At 50.0% G+C, this 17,371-nt stretch overlaps 1 non-coding gene across 1 annotated transcript; it reads left to right on the top strand.

The window, feature by feature from the left end:
• Window positions 1–11,691: 11,691 nt before the first annotated feature.
• LOC123825037 lies at window positions 11,692–11,854 on the top strand. Its single transcript, XR_006786819.1, has one exon. It is a non-coding gene; the product is annotated as a U1 spliceosomal RNA (small nuclear RNA).
• The last annotated feature ends 5,517 nt before the right edge of the window (window positions 11,855–17,371 follow it).

Here is a 17,371-nt window from a genome sequence, read left to right as displayed (position 1 = left end):
CAAAGAGTCGCAGGTTCAATTCCCAGTCAGGGCACATGCCTGGGTTGCAGGCCATGACCCCCCAGCAACCGCACATTGATGTTTCTCTCTCTCTCTCTCTCTCTCTCTCTCTCTCCCTTCCCTCTATAAAAATAAATAAATAAAATCTTTAAACAAAAAAACACACAATTTGACCTTTATTGCAGCAGTCACTCAGAAATTATGAAGACCTGGACAGGTGTCTTCATAATGAAGAAATAAGTCATCTTAGAACTTTCTAAATCTTTCTGCCTGGCTTGTCCACTTAGTGCCAGACATTTTGCTAATTTGTTTAATTCCTCGTCTTGGTCGGTTTGGGCTGCTAGAACAGATATCGTAGTCTGGGTGGCTTATGAACAGCAGAAACTGTGTTTGTCATAGTTCTGCAGGCTCCGGGAAGTTCAAGGTCAAGGTGCTGGCAGATCCTGGGTCTAGACAGAGACCGCCTCAGGTTTCCCGAACCACTGATTCTCAGATGGTTCAGGAAAAAAAGGCCTGCCTTCTGTACTGAAACGTTTCTGTTTCAAAAAATTTAAAGTGGCATGTGGCTAGGTCTGGGGTGAACACTGGTCTGGATGGGCTCTGACGTCCTTCCCAGCCTTGAAGTCTTCCAGAGTCCCCAGGTCCTTGCTCACACCCATCCCCCCCACCCGGTTCTGTGGTGGGAGCAGGGAGTAAGAGGTGGGGTGAAGGGAGCACAGTCATGATCGCATCCTGGGAGGCTTTTCCCTACACCCCCAGCTTCTCCCTGGGATTCTGGTTCCCCAAGACACTCCAGCAAACCACCAGCACCTCTGGCAGTGTGTCCTGTCCCTTGAGTATCTTGGAGAGGACCCAAGGTTTAGAACCACCCTCTTCCGACCATCTCCGAGGGCCTCTGGACACCACTGCCCACAGTCGAAGCTGTGTCACCCCAAGGGGGCGCAGGAGAGCACAAGCATGAAGGGGCTGCGCAGCACGGCAGGTTGAGGCAGGTTGAGGCGGGTCCTCCCCTTCCGCCAGAGAGAGGCAGAGCCCAGCAGAAGGAAGTGTGTGCTGGTGGCGACGAGGCGGGGCTGGGGGTGGGTGCGGTGTGGGGTAGCGGGTGCAGGTGCGTGCGGGGTCCCATCAGACCCTATCCAAGTCCAGTGTGACTGGCACCTTTGGAGTCATTCGGGTGCTTTCCTGAAGAGCCGGGTTCCCACGTTTTCCTGGGAGGCAACGGGGGCTCGCAACTGCAGTCTCAGCTGCTCCCCCAGCCAGGCAGCAGCCACTTGGGAAGGGGCTCCCGACAGCAGGTGGGCAGGTGAACTCCACCAGGACGCACGTCCGTGGCAGCCAGCCGTCCACCGTGCGTCCCACCTGCTGCCCGATGGGTGACTCCTCTCCACCGGCCCTTCAGTCCAGGCCTCGGTAGCGGAAACGCTGCCGTCCCAACATTTCCAGCCTCAGTTTCTTCATCTATGAAATGGATCGTTTTCAAATGGTTGGGGCTTTGCTTTTTGTTCGATTGCTGTGTGTGTGTGCGCGCCAAGAAGAGCCATTTTTGGAAATCCACTTTGTGAGGGATCCCGACAAGAGGAAACTGGGACGGGAGACGGGGATGCAGTCGGGATACCAAGTGCACACAACCCAGGCCACGGCAACAGGGAATGACAGAGACCTCCAGAGCGCAGAAGCCCCCTAGCGGGGCCGTTGCTTTGCCAGACAAAGGCACGGATCCCCATGAAGAAATTCTCTGAGTAGTTGCCTGAGGGGGAAAGGCTTTTAAAGTGACAGTGGGGGAGGGTTGCTCAGGGTAATTATGCTAATGAGACAGGTAGGTAATTATGCTAATCAAGGCTGAAATTAGGACAGAACCAGTCCGCAGATCTGGGCAAAGTTGGTTCAAACAAGTCCTGCTGCTCATTGGTCACGGGGTGTCTTCCATCAGGTCCAAACGTTGATGGCGCCGTCTCAGCTTCAGCCGGTCTTGTCCAAACACGACAGTCGGTTCTCATTCTCCGAGGCCAGCAAGTTTCACCCCGTGCGCCACGAGAATTTTTAAAACATGCAACACCTGACTGTGTAGTCAGGGGCACTGACCTCTTTTCTCTTAGATTGCCCAATTAGATCGTCAAAATAAAAAACGACAACAGCCACCTGGTGTGAATGCCCTGTCCTGAACCACAAATACACAGGTCGTATAATAGAGTTGCATCTCATTGGTCACGTGGCACAATAAGGTTGCAGCTGATTGGTTAATTCTTGGCACCAGACATCCTTCCATAAGAGTATAGGCACCTGACTTTTTAACAAGTCCCTTTGGAGCAAAAAGGGTAGGTAATTACTATTATTATTAGTATTATTATTATTTTGATAACGCAATTAAAATTATACCTAATTATTGTCAGACCAGAAAAAATATATTTTAGAGGGTGTGCTGCAGAAGCTAAGCAATTAGTTTATGTGCGCCATGAGCTGGAAAAGGTTAAAAATCGCGGTCTCGGGTACGCGCTGCTGCCGGTGGAAAGTGTCCCTTTACACATGGGAATGGGAGAACCAGAGAGGATTTTCTACGGAAAACCATTTAAAATGAGCAGAGCAAGAGGAATCTTGGCCTAAATTCTTTTTTCAAACGTCAACAAACGCAAAGGAAAGCCAGGCACTCCCTCCCTGCGCTGCCCAGGCTCTCTGCGGAGGCCGGAGGCCGGCAGGTCCGAGGCGCCCCGTCCAGGGGTCACAGCCGTGCCACGTGTCAGTGCCCCGACACACCTGCCCCCGCCTCCGCCCTCGGCTGGGGAGTTGTGACGGGGGGTTCCCACACCTCACGGACTGGCTGGCACCCGAGAGTTCGAGCTGCGCCGGTGACTCGGCTTCCCGTTTGTTCCAAGGCCGGGTGTGGCGCGCGGGGAGGGGCAGGGGTAGTCTGCCAACAGCAAATCCCTTAGATAATTTTTTAAGAGCAGCAAGACTGAGAGGAAAGCACAGAGTTCCCACATGCCCCCTGCCCCCACACATGCATAAGCTTCCCCATTGTCAGCATCTCCACCCTCCCCCCCGCCCCCAGTGATACATTTGTTACAGCGGATGGACCGCATTGACACGTGATCATCACCCGAAGTCCTAGTTTACATCAGGGTTCACTTGGTGTCGTGCACTTTATAGTTTTGGACAAGTGTGTAATGACACGTATCCACCCACGTACTTACCGTACAGAGTGTGCTTACTCCCCTGAACTTCCTCAGGGCTCCCCCTCACCCCCTGGCACCCCTGATTGTTTTTCCCGTCCCTGAGACATTCCGCACCCCAGAAGACGGAGCGGAGGCCGAAACGAGAGCTGACACATGCGTTGGGCACTGGCGATATTCTAGTTGTGTGCTAGTTTACAAAATAGGCAAAGTAATGGTCATTGTATGTGTTCTAGGGAGAAAAACCTAGAAAATATTCTCTCAGTAAGCATACCTTTTTTTACTTGATTTTCCTCTAAAACCATGTTCACGTCTTCATTTTGGAGGACAAACTCACCCTGTGTCCATCCTTCAGAGCATCAAATACCCCCAAAACAAACAATTATTGAGTGCTCACTGTGTGTCAGATATTACGCTAAGCATTTTATCGGCAATAATATACAGAAAATCTTGAAGATTTGGACCTGTGGCCATCCCACTCTACAGATGCGTATTGCAAAATCTCTTGTTATGATTAAGATTCTTGATGTAATAAGTTCATATTTATGCTACTTAAAATGCAGAACACCATGTTAGATGATTTGCAAAGATCCTGCAGATAAATAACATTTTATATTAGGAAACAAACCACATATTTTGGCTAAGTGCACATTGGTGGCGCCGCAGAGAGTGCCATTTGACAATACATTTATGCTCGTTTCCCCAGCGACTATACTTTGGGGGATTTATCATCCTCACACAGATGCAAGGGAGGCAGGTTCAGTAGTAGCCACTGCAGCATGGTTTGCCAAAGAGGAAAATGTAAATGTTTATAAGCAGTGAACTGGCTAAATAAACTGTTTTACAGCTACAACATGTAATCCTATCCATCAGAAAAGAAGAATGAGGAAACCATATACTAATGGGAAAATACATTATCTCCAAGATACAAAACATGAAAAAAGCAAGGTTTAAAATGCTGTGTATAAAAGACTGCTGCTTGTGTATTGCTGACCCTGAAAAGGCATATACATGCCAAAGAGGAATCCTTGTGGTTAACAGGGCCCAGATTCATAGTGGAAGTCCAGCAGCCACGGTTTACGGAGGCCTCCCACACACCCAGCATTGCAGGGAACGCTCCAGACTGAGCAGCCAAGCCTCCTGCTGGCTAAGCTGAACCTTGTAAAGGGGTTCCTGGAATCGTATTTTCACTAGTTGGCTGAGATCTGCCCCATCCAGTTGGAGCTTCTCATTTGCATCTTCACCAATGAATCAGAGTGGCTCCATTACAACCAATCAGAGGCTGAGATTTTAACCATCAGGACAGTGCTATTTGGACCAATAAGATTGTGAAAAGTGGACCAATCAGGGGACAGGGAAGGCATTTTTCTCTATCCTAGCACGTCTCCTCTTCCTCTCCCGATGCATCTTAGGTTTCCACCGGAGCTTGCGTTTCCCTGGTTTGCAAACTGTTGACCTGAATAAAGTTTCTCCATGTCCTGGACCCCGGATTAGGGACTCCTGTTGGCATTGGGTTGATGGCGGTGACATCGTGTTGATATTAAAAAAGAAGAAAAAGAAACATATATCTGGAGCTTGTTATCTGTTTGCTTTTCTGGATCCCATCCTCACCATTCTCTACCGGTTTCACGCTCTAAGCAGATTTTACGCGCTGTGTGTGACGGTTCATCTTGTGCCAACGTAGCTGGGTCAAACACCAATCTAGATGTCCCCGTGAAGGTGTTTTCCGGATAGGATCAGTATGTACATCGGCAGACTTTGAGTAACAAAGAAAACTTCATAATGGAACTAAGCCTTATCCAATCAGTTGAAGGCTTTAAAAGTCAAGACCACGGTCTCCCGAGAAAAAGGAATTCTGGGAAATGCTGCCTGTTTCCAGTCTTGGGACTCAAAACTGCAACATATCGACTCTTACCTAAACCTCCAGCCTGCTGGCTAACCCTGCAGATTCCAGATTCACCGTCCCCCTAATGGTGCAAGTCCATTCATTAAAATCCGTCTTTCTCTCTTTCTGTGTCTCTCCATATACAGGGTCTGGCACAGATACCACCCCCTTTTTTTTATTACAAAATCATAAGCATGTGATTCTGTAACATAACAGTATCCCACACAAGCACACCATATGACATTTTAGGTGAAATGTTGAAATTAAAACTATAAATTATTACACCCACGTTATTACCCTGACCAACCACACTCAAGCAGGCCTTGCTTCTGCTCGACTCTGTGTATAGGGGCTGTTTCTTCTCATCAGATCTGTAGAATTATTTGACTGCTCTCACAGGCTGAGGTGTCTGGACTCCTGTGTTGGGGCGTGCTCTGGAGCCCAGCGTTTTTGGAAGAGACGTGAGGGAGGAGCAGGGCAGCCCGTTCTTGCAGGTCAGCCCCTGGGGGGAGATGGCACCTGGAGGGAAGATCAGAGGGTCCTGCAGGAGCTAATCAGCACAGGCGCGTTTTATGGGAGTCGGAGAATATGCCTCGGGCTCTTTTAGCTGCCATCCCAGCCACCTTAATAGTAATAAAAAGACACGTTACTGTCCCACACACGCTTTAATTTGGTGGTGGTTTTATTCTCCAGGAGCCTGCCCGTGGAAACCTCCCCTTTCTCCCCTTGAAAGGGTCTGTGGGTCCCCTAGAAAGGTCTGGGCATTCTCGCAGTGTAGGCGCTGGGGATTAACTTTATGAAATCCAGTGTGTCCCAGATGCATTTGTCCACCACCTGCCTCTCAGATCACGTGATAATGCCCTCAGGAACACGCTTTCAGCGTGGTTGGGCTTCCTTCAGGAACGCGGCCTCCAATGATGGCATTGTTCTTACGAGGAAATGTGATGCCTTGTATGAAGAAGATTCCAACGACTGACTGACTGTGGCAAAAACAGGGTCTGCCTGTGCGTGTCTGGTCGGGCACTATGACGTGGAAATAAAACAAGACACACCTAATTAGGAGGAGGAGAATTGGGGGGGTGGCATCTAAGGGAGGCGGTGGAGGCTATTTTGAAACAGGTTTGAAAGCTGTGGTAAGCACGAAGGGAAATAAGAGCCCCAAAGGAGAACAGCTTTGTTTGCTTTTAAATAAGAAAAAAATGGAGTAAGGGGATGCTCGATCCCCAGCAGGCCAGATGGAGGAGAGGCGGCGCGTGGTCGAGCAGACTCCCAGAGAGGCAGGCATGGGCCTGGGGTTCACATGCACCAAGAAGGCGTCTAGTTTCCAGCTAAACTGGCTGGGCGTGCGGCAGCCAGAAAGCGGCAGTTCGAGATCCCGCAGGGACCCTGCTTCGGGGGAAGCAGCCGGTGTGGGGGGGGTGGGGGGGGTGGGGGGGGGGTGGGGGGGGCGGAAGGATACTGACTGTAAAGCATGCCTTCTCCGTGCGCGACTGTCGCGCACGGTCAGGGGACTCTCAGTGTGTCTGTGTTTTCCCCCTCTGTGTCTGGCTTGTTCTGCGAGCTGGCCCGTTGCGGGGCTGACTGCACCGTCTGAAGCAGAGACTGCCATAGGTTTTTATGCTGTTGCAGTGCCTAAGGCCAAGGGGAGGGGCAAGTTGGGGAAGACCGGGTGGTCCTCCAATTCGAAGATGACGCTCTGAAGAAGAGTAGAAGCGTACATCTCTCTCCCCTTGTTCCGTAGGAGGGGGCGAGCAGGTGAGGTGGGATGAACATGAAGTGCCCTGCAATTCAGCGAGCTCTGGAAAGTTCTAGCACGTGAGCTAAGGGTAGATGCTGGGAATCACCTTTACATGCACTGAGTTTTTTTTCTGTTTTCTTTATTTTTTTGCTTTGTTTTATTTTGCTTTTTAAAAAATTATATTTTATTGATTATGCTATTCCAATTGTCCAAATTTTTCCCCCTTTGCCCCCCTCCAACCAGCACCCCCCTCTCCCTCAGGCAATCCCCACGCCACTGTTCATGTCCGTGGGTCATGCATATAAGTTCTTTGGCTGCTCCATTTCCTATGCTTGTTACTTCACATCCCCAGGGCTATTCTGTACCTACCTATTTGTACTTCTTAATCCCCTCACCTCTTCACCCATTCCCCCACACCCATTCCACCTGGCAACCATCAGAATGCTCTCCGTATCCGTGATTCTGTCTCAGTCCTCCTTGTTTGCTTAGACTTTCAAGCTGCTACCCTGATACTGGGGCTCAGAGGGAGTAAGTCTGTGTAAGTTCATGTGTGGCTTTTAAGAGGAACTGCCTGGGACTCCAGATGTTTCTTCCATCAACTCAATCCCTGCTAGTGTTTGCAGCCAGAAGTTGTGGGGACTCGTCTTCCTGGCGCTGCAACCATGAGCTGGGGGGTCTGTTGTGGGGCTGGGACTCCTCCCTACCAGGATATCCCTCTGCAATTTTTATCCACCACAGGTGGACGCGGGGCCAGCCCGTTCTGCGTCTCTGCCCCTTCTACCGGTCTGGAAGGATGTGGTTTCTTTAATTCCGTAGGTGTTGGACTGCCAGTCAACTCAAATTCTGGTGGTTCTGAGTGATGGCGGTTCTATATTTTGGTTGTAATTTTTATGCACTGAGTTTTACCAAAGAACATTAAAAATATATGTAGAGTAACAACATTATAGTGTACCCAACAGACACACAGGTGCCAGAGGTTGTTAGGGTTGGGGAGAGAGTAGATAGCAAGTTTCTTTGTGGAAGTGGAATAGCTTTGCATCTTGAATGTGGTGGTGATTATGCAAATTATACATACAAGATACAACTTGATAGAACTGTATACAGAGACACACACGCAGTACATAAAAATAAAACTAGTGAAATCTGAATAAGGGCTGCAGTTGGTTCACAGTATGCCCCCACGGTGAAGCTCCTGGTTTAGACCCTTTGAACTAGGCTGATGTAAGATGGTATCATGCGGGGGAGGGGGGCCAAGGATGCATAGGAACTCACCACTCTTTTTGAAATGTCTACGTGAGTACAACATTATTTTAAAATAAGAAGCTTTAAACACTGAAGGAGTTTCAAACATAAGGACACAACTGAGATCCATCAGTAACAACCTGCTTCAGGGAAGAGCTTGACCGTTTTTCTGAATCAGGCCTTCAGAGCACAGGTCCTGGCTCCTCCCTCTCCACCCCCATCAGGAGGGACTTCCACATTTTCATTTCCATCGTCCCTTTTCTCTTTTCTTTTCTTTTCTTTTCTTTTCTTTTCTTTTCTCTTCTCTTCTCTTCTCTTCTTTTCTCTTCTCTTCTTTTCTTTTCTTTTCAGTTTTACCTTATAAATTTCTCTCCCCAAAGAACATATTGTTTAGTTGTGCATGTTTTTGAATGTTATACAAATGAAACCATTCTGCATGCATTCTTTCACTAGTTGCTTTTTTACTCAGTATTTCCTTCCTGAATTCCATCTGTCGTATATATCTTTTTGATTTGTTCATCGATGTATTCATCGTGAAACACGGCAATTTATCTGTGTTACTGTATATTAACATTTGGTCTGGTTTCAACTATTTTCCCCCAATTATGAATACTACTACTAGAACATTCCTCCGCATGTCTCCTAGCACACAGCAACCAGAGTTTTTCCAGGGATTATACCTTGGGGTGGAATTACTGGCTCAGAAAGTTCAGCTGGTTTTTAATTTAGGAGCTGATGGTAAAGTACTTTCTAAAGTAACTATTGCTGTGAATTGTCACTAACATTTGGTTCTGTCAGGATTATTTCTTGTGTGTATAAGTATAAAATGGTACCTGATTATTGTAGTTTTAATTGGTATGTTTTTTGTAAGTTCTAGTAAGATGGAGACTTTTCCATATATGTTTGTCCATTTCTTTCTCCTCTTCTGTGATATACACGTTTAACACTTTTGCCCATTTATCAGGCGGATTGTCTTTTTCTTTTTTAAATATATTTTATTGGTTATACTGTTACATTTGTCCCAGTTTTTCCCCTTTTGCCCCCTCTGTCTGATATCCCCATTCCTTCCAGCAATCCCGCCTCCGTAGTTCATGTCCACGGGTCATGCATATAACCCCATTGACTTCCCCATTTCCTGTACTCTATTTACATCCCCCCTCTATTTTGTACCTACCAATATGCACTGGTTTATGGGAATTCTTTATATATTCTGGAGATTAATTCTTTGTGTTGCAAATACCTTCTTCCAGTTTCTAACTTACCTTTTTCTCTCATTGGTGTCTTTTAAGGAACATAAACAATAGCTATCACATTTTAAGAATAATTTTATTTATAGCACATATTTTTTCAAAGAAATCTTTATAAACCAGAAACATCATAAAGTCATTCCACTTACTAATTTTCATACCTTTTTGTAATTCTACTTTTACATTTCTGTTTTAATATAGTAGAAATGGCTTTTATGTGTGATGTGAAGGGTTCAGTTTTATGTTTGAAATATATGGGTAATTCATTTCCTCTATACCCAGACATTGACCAAAAAAAAAAAAAAGATATTTCCCCCAGGCATCTGCAAAATCAGCTCTAGAAGAAAACAGATTTCTGTGCATGTTTTTTAAATTTGATCTTCGTGTATGTTTTTCCTTTACCATTTGGTTCCCTTACACCCTCCTCCCTCCAGCGATCACCACACCGTTGTCCGTGTCCATGAGTTTTCACTCCTTTCTGTGCATGTTTAAACCTCTTCCTGGGCTCTCTGTTTCTCTGCACTGGCTCGTCTATGTGTTTTCTCTCCAATATCACACTACCTTAACTGCCTTAGCCCCGGGATAATTTAGTATCTGGAAGATAAGTCCTCCCACGTGGTTCTTCTTTTTGTGTGTCTTGTCTATTCTTTCACATCCATTTTAGAATCAGCTTGCCAAGTTTTCTCCAAAGCTCAGAGGAATTTTGATTGGAAGGATATTGAATTCACAGAGTCGTGGGCCTTCGCATGTATGTGCACGTATGCTGGATCCCATTTGCAGACCAACAGATCTGCAACAGACCAATCTACTCTAGAATGCAGTAGACCGATGCGTTCTGCAGACATATCTGCAGAATGGCCAATAGATCCTTCGTACAGCCTCACACTGCATCAGATCACTGGTGCGTGTCAGGGGCGGGACTTGGTCTCATGTGGAGGTGCACGAAGCCATCGGTTTCCTTCCCCCCAACGCCCAACACTAGTGCACCTGTGTCTGGTAACAACGTGGAAGGGGTTGCACCCAAATTACCACGACCAGGGCTTTTGCTTAAAGTGCTGCTGCCTAAGTCAGGTGGCAGGCATGGTAATTACTATTAATAGAAGTACATCACCGATATACTATTGAACCCATGAAGATTTTATTTCTGGGTGTGCCTACTGCAAATCACTGCAACTGGACCTGGACGCAAATGCTGGATAACATAGCAGTAAAAAAAAAAGGCCTTTTATGTCTGTTCCTGTCTTCCCACCTATAAACTACTAATAAGAGTTTTTGATCAAGGACTGTTGGCTCAGTTCAGATGAGAGTGTGCAATCATGCAACCGGCTGCAGGATGAGACTCAACAATAGAAAGAGTCTAGACTGCTTTGCTCTTACATTATTAATTATATTTTTTGCAGTCCAATCAGGGCTTGATTTTTAAAAAGCCACAGGAAGCCTAGAGGTACCAGATACAGGAAACTTGTCAAGCCATTTTTCCCCACCGCCGAGGCCTGAGCGCACCCTCGTGTGTCTCCGTCGGGGACGCCCACTGAAGCCATGCACCGTGGCTTCACCTTTAAAAGTCCTGCATGTTGGTGGGTACCCCAGGTCTCCTGGGCATCACTCAGGGCGTCAGAGGCTTTCTGGTAAATTCTTCAGGCACTCACCTTGCAGGGGTGGGGCGGGGGCAGACATCAGCTGGCCACTCCCTGAGAAGTAGGCGCTCCCTGGTGTTGTTTTGTAATCTGATTCTCGGGAAGCATTGCCTGAGGACAGCAATGGGTGGGAATCAGTGGCAGGACACAGAGGCCGACCCTGAGGAGATGCTCCAATGTGTTCCCTTGACTTAGTGTCGGTCCGGTTGACTAAGAACATCTAACTCTTAATCACGGCACTGTGGTTCAGAAAAGGCAGCACTTTCCCAATGGCGTGGGTGTGTAACCCCAAATGACAAAACAGCGTGTAGCAGTTGTTCGGGGGCATAGGGTGGTCAGGCCGGACCCTGGCGCTCAAGACACTTACAATTAATAAATAAAACGTGAAGGAAACCTTATTGCCACAGGACCGGCGGGGACAGCTCACTGAATCAACTGGAGGGGGTCCTGGGGTTTGGAGAAGGATGGCGGGGGCAGGCGGGAGGGGACACCCCTGACTGTCTGTTGGCCGGTGGCATCAGTGGAGCGTCCCCTCGGAGCAGTGGTCTGTCAACTCCTTGGCCTGCTTCCTCCTGCAAGAAGCACTGGAAACTGCCTGCCGCCTCCTATTTGCGCGGCCAGCGTGGGGGTAGTCAAGTACGTTGCCACCGAGCATGCTCCGCAGGCACAGTCTGCTGGGTTCGCTAATGCAGACGCCTCCGGTGGTTGGCTGGAGGACAAGGAGACTCGGGTTTGCTCCTTTACACGCTCAGGTAGTTAGTTAAACTCTGGTTAAATACTGACCCGGCAGGGGAGACCCCGTGATCAGGAAGGTGGTTTTCCCAGGGCGAGGCTGATCCGTTGCACTCCGGATGTGCCGACCCCTGCGACTTCCCCAGGTGTGGGAAACTTCACTGCGCCATGTGTGGTAGTGGGGGCTGCATTCACGCTCTGCCCTGAAAAAAAAAAAACCAACAACTCTAGTGACTATTAAGTGCCCGTGGCCCGCCTGCCAGGCCTTATCCTAAGCACTGGCGGGGTTTATCTCACCGTCCACCAGAGCCCTGTGGAATGGGTGCTAGAGTCCCCCTCACTGAACAGGGAACTCAGGTGCAGCTTCAGCAGCTGAGAAGCACCCGTGGGACCCAGAGTTTGGCTCCAGAGTCCACGTGTCCAGCCGCCGCCCTCCCCTGACCCTTGAGGTGGCAAAGACAGTCTCGTCCCGGTGTGGCCATCATGACAGCTTTTGCCTGGAAGCTCAGACGCAGGTTCCATCTCTGCTTCCCTGGGAGCTTGTGCGTCTCGGGTGGAAAGGGCTCTCCCCCCGTGGTGGGCAGGGCCACGGTGGCCGGGGTGCGCCCAGGGCTCCTGCTCGTCGGCGGTGGTTTCAGCGGGCACGGCGAGTGTTTCCCCGTGGGACTGGGTTTGGGGGGGCAGGGGAAGCCCCAGCCCCCTTTGCTGAACCCAAAGGGGCACAGTGACATCACGACGTCACCAGGGTGCCCCTGGACTGCACTCCGCCTGAGTTTGCCCGTAGAGCCTGCAGGGGGCGGGGAGCCCTTCAGACGTCTCGGGAACCCCCGGAGGTAAATCTGACCAGGCAGAGGAAAGACAAAGGGAAGTGGGCGGAAAAACCCACAGGAGAAATGGTGGTTCTTTGTCCCTTTCAAAGTCTGCAAAATCTACAGCGATCAGACAAGAAAAAGAAATAAAAGGCATCCAAACGGGAAAGGAGGAAACAAAACTGTCACTGTTTGCAGATGACATGATAGTGTGCATAGAAAATCCTATAGACTCCACCAAAAAACTGCTGGACCTAATAAATGAATTTGGCAAAACAGCGGGATACACAGTCAATATCCGGAAATCAAAATCTACGAAAGCTGTAACTTTAGGCAAAATCGGGTTACTCTGGCAGCAGACACAGCATAGTGACAGCTGTCACGGGGGAAAGTGCAAGTTTGGAGAGCTAGACTCTCACCCTCCTAAGTTCTGATGACAGTCGCCTTTGGGCCACATCTCCTTAGAGGCTAATAAGTGTTTTTTCCATCACGTGCAAGAAAGGTTTTACACAAATTCCATTTCCCAGAACTCAGTGAATGAAATGGAAACCCCCTTTTCTGGTGGTGGAAAAACAAAAACAAAGAAAACCTGAACCTCCCAGCTCCGTGTTGCTGGAGTCCCTTCTGGCTTTGCTAGGTGGCGCTCCAGGCCAGCACATGGGCCCCGGGGCCGGGACAGGGAGGGCGGGCGGTGGCAGAGGCTTCCCTGGGCTCTGGGCCCCTCCAGAGCCGCTCAGGCCCCTCACTGACAGGAGCTGCCCCCCATGGGGGGCGGGGGACAGAGGGGGCAAGGCTCTGGCCTCCGGCATTTTAGCAATTGCTCCCCTTTTTTCTCCTTTCACCTTCCCGGTTGCTCACAGTTGGCCGTGAGAAGGGTTTTAGGCTCTGAGTTTTGTCTGTGCTTGAGGAAGACCCTGGGGATCTTAAACTTGACCTTAAACACTGTGTCCTTCTGTCCGAGCCTCCCAGAAGTTGTTCAAGAACTTAGGGAGGAAGAGCCAAGCCCTTGTTGAAGAATGGAAGGACAGGACCAGAGTCGGAAGGTTTGCACCAGCTGCACCCCCATCTCCAGAGCCCCCATCTCCAGAGCCCCCTGAGGGCCCAGTGCGGGTCTCAGCCTCCTTGGTGGACTGGGCTGACCTTCCTGCGTCCCTCCGCTCCCAGAGACAGCCCGTGGCAGAGGAATAGCGGCCCTGCTGTGGGCACAGCACTGGGCCCCAGAGCTCCGTGGGGTCTGGAGGACACCCAGGTCCTTTTGTCCTAAGAGAACCCCACTTCCCCCGTGCCAGAGGCCGCTGACTCCCCGGTTACCCCCTCCTTTGCCAGAAGGCGTGAAAGACTCCTGAAATGACGAGTGCGACGGAAAGTTTTCACTGGACAAGTGGGAGGCTGGATTCATGGTGCCGTGGCCCCGCTCAGAGAGAACCCCAGGGAGCCCCGCTCAGAGAGAACCCCAGGGGGCAGCCGGTCGTGGGTGGGATGGGGCGGGTGGGCTGCAGGAGGCCAGAGGAGAGTGCCAGGATGGAGACAGACTCCACACACCCAGCGTCTCTGGGGGCCACGGCTTCCCCCGTCCCACGCACCTCTGTGTGCCCGAAGGTCCCCGGGGCTCCACATGCCGTCCGGACATCTCCGTGAGCTCCCACACGCGTGTCCCCGTGTTGGTTCTGACACACTTGGGCCCTGCTTGCCTCCCCCTGCTTCAGGCCTAGGGGCACCCGGCCGTCGGCGACAGGAGGGCGAGGAGAGGCCCCAGCCCGGGGAGAGGTCCCCCGCATGTATTCCGGGAGCAGCCAGGCTTGCGCTGCGCCCGAGCCACAGGCAGGGCTGCCTCCGCCGGACAGACGGCACACTTCAGGACACACAGGTCCGGCACCGATAACGCCCCTCGCACTGCAAAATCGCGAGCAAGGAATCCTGTAACGTAACAATGTCACACTCAAGCACACCATCTGACGTTTTAGGTGAAATGTCCCAATTACATCTGTAAATTATTACATCCATATTATTACCCGGCCAACCGCACTCACGCAGGCCTTACTTCTGCCAGATGCTGTAGATAGCAGGGAGAAAATACCTTGTAAAAGTAATATATAAAAATTGAAAACAGGAATGAAAATACAATTTGAAATGTGTGTGTGTGTTAAAAATGGACCGCTGTGGATTTTCACGGCCACGTTGTGAGGTTACTTGTTCTTTTTTTCTAAAAGATTTTACTTATTTATTTTTAGAGAGGGAAGGGAGGGAGAAAGAGAGAGAGAGAGAGAGAGACATCAATGTGCGGTTGCTGGGGGCCGTGGCCTGCAACCCAGGCATGTGCCCTGACTGGGAATCAAACCAGTGACACTTTGGTTCCCAGCCCGCACTCAATCCACTGAGCTACACCAGCCAGGTAGGTTACTTGTTGTGAACCCCCCTAAAGGCGTGCCGTGTCCGTCTTGATACCTCTGTGTGTTCCCGTCCTGAAGACCCCACCCACCCTGCCTGCATTTGTCTCCGTCATAGCAGTGCTGCCTCTTCTGGCCACAAACATCAGTCAACGTAAGCGCCGTGAGTCCTATTTTCAATTTTTAATCAAATCACAGGCTAGCTAGAGTTTGATTTACTTAGGCCTGAATTAATTTCGACCCTGGCCCACATAAATTTACATAGTTTATTTAACAGAGCTCGTGATTGCATAGACTGTAACATTTCTTTAGATAACTGTAGTTTGTAAAAGCACTCTCACTAAACAAAGAGTGGTAGAGTACAATTTCTAAGGGTGGTGTGAGCTTTATTCTTAAAACCAACGTTATTAAGGAAATGGGTTGCTTTTTCCTAAATAAAGACATTTACGAGATCACTTAAAGATATTTCTCATCCCATGTGTTTTCACTCAGGGTTTCTGTGATATGGCAAAGCCTCATTAAAAACCAGCAGTGCTAGTTTTTTTTTTCTTTCTTTCCCAAAATGGTCACAGCTGGTTGTAAACCCGTCTAGTAAGCATCTAGTAAAACACTCATTTGCCTCCATCAAATATAGTAAATACTGTTTTAAACTGCAACGCGTGAGTCACGCAGGTATCACTTTCCTAGAATTCTAATAAAAAAAAGCATCATGGCTAATTCCTGTTCCCAAGAAAGGGTCACAGCTTGCAGGAAATAAATCGGAAGGGGACAGGAAGGAAGGGTGGGGAGCACCGCACACTCTGGCTGGGGACTGTCGGTGAGATCCTTCTTCCTCCTGCCGCCAGAAAGCACAGCCTCCCACGTGTGACCAGGCTGCAAACACAGGGGCGGGACGAGGGAGGGAAGGCCGAAAGGTGGGGAGAGGGCGAGGAGAAGCTGGCCTAGGGGGCTGGTGGGGCTCAGGAAAAATGGCCCAGTGCGCAGCAGCGAGACCCCCGGACTGCAGAGCTGGTCCCAGCCTCCCCCCCCACCCCCCCACCCCCGTCAGGTTGCTCTGCGGGGTTCGTGTTGCCTCTGACTGTTCCGTACGACTGATGAGCACTTCTGGGTGCTCAGTGTGACTGAATGAGCACATCTGGCGACTCAGCCCCGATGACTCAGTTGAGTCTGTGGCCTGCAGCGGGGCATCGTGTAACCCTCGGAAGGGAAAGTGAGTCAGATGGATCTTCTCCCAAAGGCAGGAGGAACCTGGCTTTGAGGGAGGACAGCAGGAGGCTCCCGCGGCGGCGTGTGCACCAGTGGGGCGCTCCGCGCCTGCCCCCCCGCCACCCCCGCGGCCTGGGGCTGGGGCACAGGGGGACCGGGCGGCTCAGGCTGCTCTCCCGCCCGCCTTCCAGGGCCTTGTTTACGGCGGGCCCCACCTGTCCAAAGGAACCGTCAGGATGCAAGGTCTGGTGCAGGGCCGGTTTTTCCTGATGAATGGTTTGATGGACACAAAACCTTTAGAAAAAGTCTAAAAATCAAAGCAAATCTCATTACATGCTTAATGTGCTTATTCGTCAGAGAGAAATGAGGATTCTTCCGGGAAGTCTGGAGCGGGTGGGGAGGGAGTCATACTTCTAGCAATTCCTGAAAATCCTTATGTATTATTCATTGTCCCGGAGGGAGGGGCTTGCAGCACCAGGAGCGTAGCTGCGTTCATTGGTCTCACCGAGGGATGCGTCTGGGAGTTGTTGGGTGTTTCTACTTCATCTCTTCACCTTTCTCACCCAGGCCCCCAAACCTCCTTCCTGCTGACGGCTGCCAGTCTGGTCTCTGCATCCACGGGGGCCTTGAATTTGTTTGTTTGTTTTGTTCATTAGATTCCACATCTGAGTGAAACCACATGGAGCTTGTCTGTCTCCGACTGGCTGATTTAATCAGCACGACGCTCTCCAGGCCCATCCGTGCCGTCACAGAAGGTAATATTTCCTTCTTTCTTTACAGCCGCGTAGTAGTCCATTGTGTGAGTGTACCACAGCTTTTTTTATCCACTCGTCTACGGATGGACACTTGGGCTGCTTCAGAATTTGGGCTATTGTGAGTAATGCTGCTGTGAATAGAGGGGTGCCTATAAGCTTTCAAGTGAGTGTTTTGGGTTCCTTCAGGTAAATTCCCAGAAGTGGAATCGCTGCATCCCAGGCAGTTCCATTTTTGATTTTTTGAGGTATCGCCATACTGTTACCCACAGTGGCTGCACCAGTCTGCATTCCCACCAACAGTGCACGAGAGTCCCCTTCTCCCCACATCCTCGCCAGCGCTGGTTGTGTGTTGATTTATTGGTGACAGCCATTCCGACAGGTGCGAGGTGCCATCTCGTTGTGGTTTTGATGGACTTTTCTCTGGTGACCTTGAGCATCTTGTCCTACATGATTGCACTTTTGGCGGGGGCAGAATTTGGGGTGGAGAGGGATGACAGTCATATAATCAGATGGAATGTCAGGCTGGGACAAATCCCTAAAGGCTGGGACAATTCGGGCTGACCCCC

Source organism: Phyllostomus hastatus, unplaced genomic scaffold (assembly GCF_019186645.2).
Source record: "Phyllostomus hastatus isolate PE091 unplaced genomic scaffold, TTU_PhHast_1.1 phas_contig_58, whole genome shotgun sequence".
NCBI lineage: Eukaryota > Metazoa > Chordata > Mammalia > Chiroptera > Phyllostomidae > Phyllostomus > Phyllostomus hastatus.
The sequence above is the reverse complement of the archived record's forward strand: the minus strand, read 5'-3'. Positions and strand labels throughout refer to the sequence as shown.